Below are 12,186 nucleotides of genomic sequence, written 5' to 3' on the forward strand. Positions count from 1 at the left end.
GGTAACAGGGGTATTCAGAGTGAAAGAAACTTTGCCTATTTGTTTCTGCCTGGTGCGGGAATCGAACCCGCGCCACAAAATTACGAGTCCTGCGCGCTATCCACCAGGCTACCAGGCCCTGTGTGTGTGTGTGTGTGCGCGCGCGTGCGCGTGTGTGCATGTGTAAGTGAGACGTGATCAGGTTCTTAAGGCGTTAAGGGCGTTACTTGCCTTAGTAATGAATGAACTGTAGCGCCTCTGGCATTGACCGATTAATAAGACACCTTTACAACAGCCCGTCACAACGGAACGTAGCATTATGAAACAACAGGAAGACAAAGGAGAAATGTGATATATAAAAAAATACGTAGAGCGACAATCCCTCACAGACTGCTCCCCCTCCCCCCCCCCCCCCAGTCCCCCTTCCCCCCCCCCTCAATCCCCCCCCCCCTCAATCCCCCCCCCCTCCTCATGTCTTCAAAAATACCTCTCCTGTCCACGATAGCGCTGGCATCTTAACTTTCTCTACACCCCCCCCCAACCACCCCCACCCCCCACCCCCCACCCCTTTTTAACCTCACACAACAATGTATGCGTAGAGCGAATGCGTCAAATTCGTGAGGTTTTCAGCTAATTGGTCGTTGGAGTCAGAAGACTGGTGTAAGGCGCCCCGTGAGTCAGACAACTTTGCGAAGGGAGGGGGGAGGGGGAGGGGGGGATTTTGATGGGGTCCTGTTGATGTGGGGGGGGGGGGTAGTGTTGTGTTGATGTGGGGGTATTGTTGTGTTATCGTGCCCGGGCACCTGTGAGCCCCCCGCTGCTGCCCTCAGGTTATGGTCAATGGGTGGGTTGGGGGGGGGGGTGTTGCCAGAGTACGATGATACAATACACACACACACACACACACATACACACATACACACATACACACATACACAGGGGGGCCTCGTAGCCTGGTGGATAGCGCTCAGGACTCGTAATTCTGTGGCGCGGGTTCGGTTCCCGCACGAGGCAGAAACAAATGGGCAAAGTTTCTTTCACCCTGAATGCCCCTGTTACCTAGCAGTAAATAGGTACCTGGGAGTTAGTCAGCTGTCACGGCCGGCTTCCTGGTGTGTGTGTGTGGTGTGGGAAAAAAATGTAGTTAGTAAACAGTTGATTGACAGTTGAGAGGTGGGCCGAAAGAGCAAAGCTCAACCCCCGCAAACACAACTAGGTGAATACACACACACACACACACACACACACACACACACACACACACACACACACACACACACACACACACACATTGTGCCTTACGACACACACACACACTGTGCCTTACGACACTAGAAAGAAGAAGGGAGAGGGGGGACATGATAGGTACGTATAAGATACTCAGAGGGATTGACAGAGTGGACATAGACGAAATGTTCACACGGAATAGTAACAGAACGAGGGGACATGGATGGAAGCTTGAAACTCAGATGAGTCACAGAGATGTTAGGAAGTTTTCTTTTAGTGTGAGAGTAGTGGGAAAATGGAATGCACTTCAGGAACAGGTTGTGGAAGCAAATACTATTCATAATTTTAAAACCAGGTATGATAGGGAAATGGGACAGGAGTCATTGCTGTAAACAACCGATGCTCGAATGGCGGGATCCAAGAGTCAATACTCGATCCTGCAGACACAACTAGGTGAGTACAACTAGGTGAGTACACACACACACACACACAGATATCAACAATCCATTCTGCAATGGGAACAGGAAACAGGTTAGACTAAACCCTGACCAATTGGGCTATAGGCCCAGAATCAATCATCATTCTCAATGTTCAAAAACATTAACCACCCCCGTCCCCACCCCCCCCCCCCCCCACACACACACACCAACATGTGTGTGGTGTGTGTGTAGGCCTCGTAGCCTGGTGGATAGCGCGCAGGACTCGTAATTCTGTGGCGCGGGTTCGATTCCCGCACGAGGCAGAAACAAATGGGCAAAGTTTCTTTCACCCTAAGTGCCCCTGTTACCTAGCAGTAAATAGGTACCTGGGAGTTAGTCAGCTGTCACGGGCTGCTTCCTGGGGTGTGTGGTGCGGAAAAAAAAAAAAAAAAAAAAAAAAAAAAGTAGTTAGTAAACAGTTGATTGACAGTTGAGAGGCGGGCCGAAAGAGCAAAGCTCAACCCCCGCAAACACAACTAGTAAACACAACTAGTAAACACATCGAGGATGAAAAACTTTACCCTTAAAAGCAACTGTTTTTTGGGGGGAAAAGCATCAAAATTTTATACTCACAATTTCCGCCATAGGCTAGAGCTAGACCTTGGCAGGTGCACTCAGCAATAAAAAAATATTTGTCATATGACTTGGTTGGTTTGTTGGTCAACGCCGCGGCCAGGAGGATAAAGCCAGGCGAGTGTGGAGTTCCCCACCACCTCTCACAACGTCACTAAAATGACGTACTAAATTGCCCGAACCTTTAACCAAATCCCCCTTTTAAGAAACCTTAAACCAAAGACCCACAAATAGAAAACGAGACACCCGAGACACAACGAGACGATTTTTGACGTCAAAATACGGTGTGTTATGCTAGAGAACTGTGGGCCAGAGCCACCGAGTGATCCCGGTAGATTTCTGGTGCCCCACAAGTCTCAAACATCAGCTGACTTCCTGAGGAAGCGAGTTGGAATCGACTCCATATATTCCTGACCGCTCCAGAGGTACAGTACAAGTTCAGGAACTGAATCCCATAGTTCATTGAAGTGACAATCTTGTCACGCTAGTTACACCGTTTTCTTTGACACAAATACACGTGCCTAGGTCACTGAAGAAGTTGTTTAAGTCAACCACGGATGAGGAGATAGAGATAAACGATGAGAAGAAACGAAAGATGCTGAGAAATGATGTTGAAAGATGAAGGAGAGAGAGAGAGAGAGAGAGAGAGAGAGAGAGAGAGAGAGAGAGAGAGAGAGAGAGAGAGAGAGAGAGAGAGAGAGAGAGAGAGAGAGAGAGAGAGAGAGAGAGAGAGAGAGAGACAAGAGGTGTTACACAGAAGTAACACCAGAAGAGACGTCAATGCCTGGGAGGGGCAGATGGGAGAGAGAGAGGGAGAGGGAGACGCAGGTGAGAGAGAGAGAGAGAGAGACGCAGGTGAGAGAGGGAGAGAGACGCAGGTGCAGCATATCACTATCATCCTCATCTCGACCGTTGCCTGGAGGCTGCGACCCGAAGTGGGGGATGCTCCACAGAGGTATTTAAAGCCTACTGTTGTGGGTCCTTAATACCCATCCTGTGAGTGGCAGTGGAACCCCCATACCCATCCTGTGAGTGGCCGAGGAACCCCCCATACCCATCCTGTGAGTGGCAGAGGAACCCCCCATACCCATCCTGTGAGTGGCCGAGGAACCCCCCATACCCATCCTGTGAGTGGCCGAGGAACCCCCCATACCCATCCTGTGAGTGGCCGAGGAACCCCCCCATACCCATCCTGTGAGTGGCCGAGGAACCCCCCATACCCATCCTGTGAGTGGCCGAGGAACCCCCCATACCCATCCTGTGAGTGGCCGAGGAACCCCCCATACCCATCCTGTGAGTGACAGAGGAACCCCCCATACCCATCCTGTGAGTGACAGAGGAACCCCCCATACCCATCCTGTGAGTGGCAGAGGAACCCCCCATACCCATCCTGTGAGTGACAGAGGAACCCCCCATACCCATCCTGTGAGTGGCAGAGAAACCCCCATACCCATCCTGTGAGTGGCAGAGAAACCCCCATACCCATCCTGTGAGTGGCAGATGAGTCCCCATACCCATCCTGTAAGTGGCAGATGAGTCCCCATACCCATCCTGTTAGTGGCAGATGAGTCCCCATACCCATCCTGTAAGTGGCAGATGAGTCCCCATACCCATCCTGTAAGTGGCAGATGAGTCCCCATACCCATCCTGTTAGTGGCCGAGGAACCCCCATACCCATCCTGTGAGTGACAGAGGAACTCCCATACCCATCCTGTGAGTGACAGAGAAACCCCATACCCATCCTGTGAGTGGCCGAGGAACCCCCATATGTTATACTCAAATTCTGTCAGTTGAAATGTAACCAATCACAGGCAAGTAGGCCTCTGACGTCATGCCAGACAGAGGAGCATCAAGCATGCTCCCAGCAGCCTCAGTTATCCTCACAGACCCAGAGTAGGTGGACCTCGGCTGGCCAGTTATACACCTGTTTGCCTCACTCAATAAATATATACAGAAGCGACTACTGTGTCTACATTCAACCCGAACAAGGCAAACGAATACTGGTAGCAGCAGTGGGATCCAGAAATTTTTTTCTGGAAGCAAAAGTTCCAGTACCCAGCATCGCCTCGTGTTCCAGCCAAAGCCACCGCCACCGCCATAAGCCGCCATCCTGCCACCCACGCATCAAATATTGTGCCAGACCGGGGTCCTGCCATCAACCACTACTCCAGGCCAACGTTTCAGAAGTAAGGGTCAATATTTTCCTGTGAGAACGCTCACTCATCAGTGAGGAGGAAGGAAGCTTCCCGCGCCAGCCATTTTTGAACCTCGCGCCACCACGTGGGAACCACCTATTACACCCACCACCACCACCACCGCCACCCAAGCTGACAGTATCAAGCTTCGTGAGGGTGCAAGCTACTGCAATCGTCGTCAGCCATCGTCGCAAGTATCAACTGGTTATTCCATCGTCGCAATATTGTCGTCGTCAGAATTTATCTTCGTGCTTCTAGCGTGAACAGTGTGGGGTCCCTGAGTCTCGCGCCACCGCCGCCAGGAGCGCTGCCGTCGCATCCAGTTTGTAAACACGCCTCACATGGGCCCCTTCCGATCTTCACGACGCTTCTCCTTCTTTGGCTACTGGTGATCCTCATAAATTACAACCCTGAGATAAGTAATTGCTAGTTGAGAACAGCGTGCCAAGTGTTAAAAAGTGACTTATGTAATAATTCCCATAATATCCTGTGAATTAACCATTCAGTGACTTGTTAAATATTGGAGCCGGTTTAGTACTCCAGAGGCCCACAGTTTCTCTGAGACATTTCAATATTCCCTGCATATGATTCCATTATTCATTAATTGTTACTAGTGTCATTACTGAATTCAAAGGTGAGAGAAGTAAGAAATAATTGTTCTAGCAGTTTATTTTTGCATAAAAGAAATTTGTTTTTGAGATTTCCATAGACAATAGAACATAGAAATTTTTTTTATATTTCTCCAGACCTAACTTGAAATTTATCCTTTAAGCATTTTAATTTAAACTTTTACCATAGGAGTTATATACATTCCTGTGTCCAGTTTATGTGCTACATCCATATTTCTTGCATTGCCACTTGTTGTGTTGAATCTTTTTAATGAAATTTTGCAATTGCATTTCCCAGTTTTTATTCTAAATTGCTGTGCTTAGTCTGGTTTAATTAATTTACATACATCTAATTCCAGTCACTTTTTTAATGAAAGATTGCTAAATTTAGTTTACAATTGCTTGTTCTTAATTATTTTCTTGCCTAGCCCAATTTAATAATTTTATTTCTGCCATTTTTACTTTAGCCAAGTTGATATTTTTTTGTGTTTATTTTTGTGTATACTATTTCTGATGCCAGGTGCACTTAATTATAATCTGCGTTCAAATATTACTTCCACGGCTGTGACAATGCCTACCACTGTTGAAACCCCTTCAGAATCAATGGGAACAGTTGCTCGTCCCAATGGCCAGAGATCAGCTCAGGAAATGGCTATTCCTCTTTTTGCTGGGGAATCGCGTTTATTAGAATCATGGTTTAGTAAGGTTGAAGCAAAAACAGTTGCACGTTTTTCTAAGCCTACTGATGCCGAATACTTAGCAATTGCACGGTCAGCCGTGGACACAACCAAAGGTGATGCACGTTTTGTTGTTGATGAGAAAGCCATTGTTAGCCTCCAGTCTTGGCCTGAATTTAAGGATTTCTTTCGCCGTCGCTTTGTTAATAAAGGAGACCTTGACCCATATAGGTTAGTCAAGAAAATTGCCAATGCCACCATGCAGCCTGGTGAATCGTTTAATGCGTTTACTAGCCGTCTCGATCAGTATCTGTATGCCTTAGTTTCTGCTATGAATAATTCAACTTGGTTAGATAAAGACAATAATCTGTCCCCTGAGGCTATGGCCAAAATGATAGCATTTGGTACTTTAATGCATTTTGCCCCCGAGCATACAAAACCAATCGTTGAGCAACAAAATTTTGGTGTTAAACATGAAATTGGTGAAGTGTTTGAGGCTATTAACAATGCCGCTGATAAACTAGCTCCCCGAAGTGCTCAACTTTTGCCACCCTCTGATGCTGTAAATGTAGTAACAAGCTCTCAGCATCCTCCCACAAATTCTCAAAACTCTTGGTCGCAGAAGCGTACCCATGCTCGTAGCCCCCAGTCAAATTCGCCGCCTCATAAATTGCCGAAACGCCATAGTCCACAACCATCCACTCCCTCATGTTGGCATTGTGGTAAGAGTAACCACCTTGCAAGGGACTGTTGGTCCGCCCCTAGATCATCACCTCCTAGACAATTCTCTCGGCCCCCTCATCAATCTAATCATTCTAGGCTTCCATATTGCACGTACCATAAACAAGTTGGTCACCATACTGCGGATTGTAGAGCTAGGCAAAGGACATCTCCACCTCGTAACTCCCATGGTCAGTCTTGGCGAGGCTCACAGCGTCCAAGACATTATCAGAACTCTCGTAATTACAACTCCCAGCCCAGCTATAATGCAACTTCAAATTATAATGCTCAGTCACAGAATGCTGGAGCTCAGAATGTTCACTCCATGTCGTCGGGAAACCCCCAAGGCCATCCGCTAACCAATTCAAGCTAGCCAATCCTAGTGCCCTCCCTGTGTATTCAGTAGCTACCCAAAATAGATTTGGACACTTGACAGAGGAGGACACTGACTCTAGACCAGTTGTAGATGTTGACGGATCCACAGTAAATTTGACACAAACAAGACACAGATATCCCAGACAACGTAAGTCAAAAATAGTAACTTGTCCAGTCTCAAGTGATGGTCCCCTTGTCTCAGCCATTGTACATGGTAGAGTTTTAAAAGTTTTTCTTGACTCAGGTGCAAAAATTAATATTGTCAAGCCCTCAGCTCTTAGAGACATTGAAAGTATGCACCCTACTATTTTAAAACAGTCACACATACCTTTTCTAAGTGGTATTTCAGGAAATAAAGTAAAAGTTCAGGGTGAAATTGACCTCCCACTCAAGTTCAATGATGTCACATTGTCTATAACATGTTTAGTTGTTGACATTATTCATTTTCCTGGAGACATTCTCTTAGGTCTGTACACCATGATTGATGAAAATATTGCATTGTTTCCCCATCGTTGGAACATAAGTATCAAAGACCATGTCATACCCTTGTGTAGCATGTATCGACAGGGCCACGAGTTCAACCTCCAATCAGATTATGTTAATTTTGTTGACACCCGCCTTGCAAGCGTAGGTTTGTCAGATCATTGTCGTGGTAGCATACCCGAGAAAACAGGCACTCGATTGAAGCATAGTAGTTGTGCAGTTGTTAAGGAGAATGAGTATCGGGACTTTCTGGAAGGGGACGCCCTAACGGATTCTCGTTGTCTCGCTCGCCTGGCAGCTTCCATCTCTGAAGTCAGTGGTTCCACGGCTACTGACACTGTGCTACACCCTCATTCTCTCACCAGAATAAGAGTTAAGGTTCAGGGAGTGCCTGAGTTGTCGGATGTGATTGCGGAAAGTGAAACATGTAAAGTGAATGGTACATTTGTTGAACCCTCCTGGCACACAGTGCAGGATGGTACTGTCTCACTTTTTATCGCGAACACAAGTAATGCCGATATCCATCTCCAGTCTGGTACCCATGTTGTAGATTTTGCCCATTACTCGTTACCGGTGCGAGTTGTGGATGATGTCTCCATGGATCATACTGTTTGTACACTCACACCAGGAGAACAGGGATCTCAGCCAGAGGTGCAAGCGCAACACCTCAGTCCTACTGATTTTCCTGACTCTGTGGCTCAGCTTTTGGAAATTTTGAACAGGAATAGAGCTGTTGTTGCTCTACCAGGAGAAAAATTAGGTCTCACTCCTCTCATTACACATAAAATTCCCCTTGAACAAGGAACTACGCCTATTTATGTACCAGCTTACCGTCTTCCCCATTCTCAGAGAGCAGAAGCAGATAGACTTGTAGAAGAAATGTTACAGAGTGATGTAATTGAATCGAGTAATTCGCCATGGAACGCTCCATTGATTCTTGTACCAAAGCGAGATGGGACTTGGAGACCTGTAATCGATTATCGCAAGCTTAACAGAGTAACAATACCTGATCGTTTCCCACTTCCAGTTCTAAATGATTTGTTGCAAAGTATTGGTCGAAACAAAGTATTCTCAACGTTAGATTTGTTGCAGGGATTCTGGCAAATCCCCCTTGATGAGGAAAGTAAACAATTGACAGCCTTTAGTACTCCCAGTGGTCATTTTCATTTCAAAAGAATGCCGTTTGGTTTGCGTAGTAGTCCAATAACCTTTTCACGGCTCATGACAAATCTATTTCGTAGATTGATAGGAAGTACGCTTCTAGTTTACCTTGATGATCTCATAATCATGTCGCAAGATGTTCAGACTCATTTCCAGAACCTTGAAAAGGTACTTGCAAAGCTCGCTGAAGCTAATTTAAAAATAAAGCTTGCAAAATGTTCATTTTTAAAGCAAAAGATTAATTTCCTAGGTCATACAGTTACACCTTCAGGTATTACATTGAATGAATCAAAAATTATTGCTGCCCGTGATTTTCCAACACCTCGTACCGCAGAAGCCGTAAGACAGTTCACAGGTCTTGTAGGATTTTATCGTTCATTTATTGCTGGATTCTCTATTATAGCCGCTCCGCTTTACAAGTTGCAAAGAAAAGATGAACCCTTTGTTTGGGGAGAGGCCCAGGATCAGTCATTCAAAAAACTCAAAGCAGCCTTGATTTCGTCACCTGTCCTTAGGTACCCAGATTTTTCTAAACCTTTTACGTTGGTTACAGATGCTAGTGACATAGGTCTAGGTGCTGCATTACTTCAAACAGAAGGTCACAGAGATCACGCAATAGCTTATGCTAGCCGTACTTTATCTAAAGAAGAGAAAAATTATAGTGCAACAGAACGAGAAGCCTTGGCAGTTGTTTGGGCACTTAAACATTTCAAGGATACAATTTATAATTACCCAGTTCATGTTCTTACAGATCACCAACCATTAATTCCCTTGTTCAAAAATAAGAATCCAGTTGGAAAGTTTGCTAGATATTTGCTCACAATTCAAGAATTCAATCCCACATTTGGATATATTCCAGGAAAGCAAAATGTTGTAGCCGATGCGTTTTCTCGACACGTAGCTGCGATTCAGTTAAATTACCCAGCATTAGATGCTACAGTAGTAGAAACGGAACAAAGACAAGACCCCATATGGGCACCCGTCATTAAATTTTTGACTAAGCAAGACACTCGCCCGATTCATAAACCGCCAGTACCATTGAAAGAACTAGTTATGTTGGACAATTTACTGTGTAGAGTAGTAAAGCTAGGGACAGCCCCGAGGAAATGTTGTCAGTTAGTTGTTCCAGCTGTCTTGGTACCAACTGTGTTAAAAATTATCCATGATGCTCCTGCAAGTGCACATCCAGGAAAGGATCGTACACTCCAACAAGGTCGATTGAAATATTTTTGGCCAAAAATGGCTAAGGAGATTGCTCATTATGTTGACAGATGTTTAACTTGTTTACAGCACAAGGGACATGTTTCAGGGCCTAATCCAATTCAGGTGTACCCAGCAACTAAAGCTCCTTGGGAACGAATATCGATGGATTTATTGACAAATTTTGCGGAAACAGAGAAAGGGAACAAACATTTGCTTGTAATGGTCGATAATTTTTCACGGTTTTGCGAACTAGTTCCTATCCCGAACAAAACAGCAGAAACCATAGCCAGCGCATTCCATGACCAAATAATTTGTAGATATAGTATGCCTAAAGTAATCCTTTCAGATAATGGTCCAGAATTCAGTAATAGTATTCTAACTAGCTTGTGTGATTTATATAACATCAAAAAATGTAGCATCATGCCTTATCATCCGGCAAGTAATGGACTAGCTGAACGTACTAACAGGAAAGTGTTAGATGCCTTGAGAGTCACGTTGAATTTTGATAACAACAATTGGGATGATTTTATACCCTTAATTCAGTGTGCTATAAATTCTTCAATTAATGTTTCTACTGGTGACACACCTCACGCTATTCTTTATGGTACAGATAAGATCCTCCCTAATGAATTGATTAACGTACCTCCTACTCCCTTATATAACGTAGATGATTTTGTTCAAGTGAAGCGTAGACAAATGCAACTAGTATTCAAGAAAATACGAGAACAACTGTCCAAAGCAACAGCCGAGTTCACTCTAGCAAGGAATGCACGAGCTAAACCCAGTAAAATAACTATTGGATCTGTAGTAATGATACTTAACCAACACAGGTCTGGTCCTATGTACAAGTTAACTAAGAAATTTTTGGGTCCATATAAGGTAATCGAGCTTATTAAAGGTAACAAATACAGACTTAAGAACTTGTTAACAGGAGAGTATATAAATGAACATTTAGACCACATGAAGTTAGCTAAAATGACTGTTGACGAGACTGATGAGGAAGATGACAATGAACTTACCCAGACAGATACTCCTACTCAGACACCACCTTCTGTGGTTGACAGACCACTTGATGTTCAGCAACCCCATACTAGCAATTATAATCTTAGATCTAGACCTCTCGTTTCAACCGTGCACTCACCACATGTCCATTGGCTAGATGTTAACGAGGATATCTCTCAAGATGATAGTTTGTCGCATGAAGTTTCACCTGTTCCGGACCTTCAGTCAGAGCCAGAGTTGTATAGTGCTCTGGATGAGCTAGGTGTAGATATCCGCAGAATTTATAATTGAATGCACTCTGCAGTTATTCTGTTTGTTTTGAAAAAAAAAAATCATTTGCAGTATTTCTACCACATGTGTCTTATTATTACCATTATATATAATGTATAGTTTTTCTCAACTTTATTTTGTTATGAATTAGATGCCATTGTCAAGTCTACTACCATTTGTATTTTTTACAGTGCTTGTCATAAGAGTTATTATTGTTCTAGCAACCACATTGTGGCCAGTGAATCCTGACTGCTAGCACGCAGATGTTAGTCTTCTTGATCCAGGTCTTGTATATGCTTGTAAATATATTGCACATTATATATATTGTACATTGGTCTTGTAAATATATTGTATATTTCGAAAAAAAAAAAAAAAAAAAAGAAAAAAAAAAAAAAAATTATCTATCTTGAAATTCAATTGTGGTTGTTAGGTCAGAACTTTGTTCTATTAATGTAATAATTGTTTAATTTTGTATGGTTTTCAAGCACATGCCATTGACACATGTTAATAATTTTGTTTAGGCAATACCTTGGGTTGTATTGTTCATATCTGATCAGTAGACATACACATGTTCTTAATACTCTGATTTAATCAAAGCATTGTTACCATGATTTTCACCTATTATGATGAATTTTTTTTTTTGGTGCATATATGCCGAGTTGTTTGTATTACGCACACCTGATCTTCTTTCAATGTTTACATTGAAACATACGCAACATACGCAACATAAGAAGCAAAATGGTCAACATACCCATTCTGTGAGTGCCAGAGGAACCCCCATACCCATCCTGTGAGTGACAGAGGAACCCCCCATACTAATCCTGTGAGTGGCAGAGGAACCCCATACCCATCCTGTGAGTGACAGAGAAACCCCATACCCATCCTGTGAGTGGCCGAGGAACCCCTATACCCATTCTGTGAGTGGCAGAGGAACCCCCATACCCATCCTGTGAGTGACAGAGGAACCCCCATACCCATCCTGTGAGTGGCAGAGGAACCCCATACCCATCCTGTGAGTGGCCGAGGAACCCCCATAACCATCCTGTGAGTGGCAGAGAAACCCCCATACCCATCCTGTGAGTGACAGAGAAGCCCCATACCCATCCTGTGAGTGGCAGAGAAACCCCCATACCCATCCTGTGAGTGGCAGAGGAACCCCCCATACCCATCCTGTGAGTGGCAGAGGAACCCCCATACCCATCCTGTGAGTGACAGAGGAACCCCCATACCCATC

This window comes from Procambarus clarkii, chromosome 10 (genome assembly GCF_040958095.1).
Source record: "Procambarus clarkii isolate CNS0578487 chromosome 10, FALCON_Pclarkii_2.0, whole genome shotgun sequence".
Lineage (NCBI taxonomy): Eukaryota > Metazoa > Arthropoda > Malacostraca > Decapoda > Cambaridae > Procambarus > Procambarus clarkii.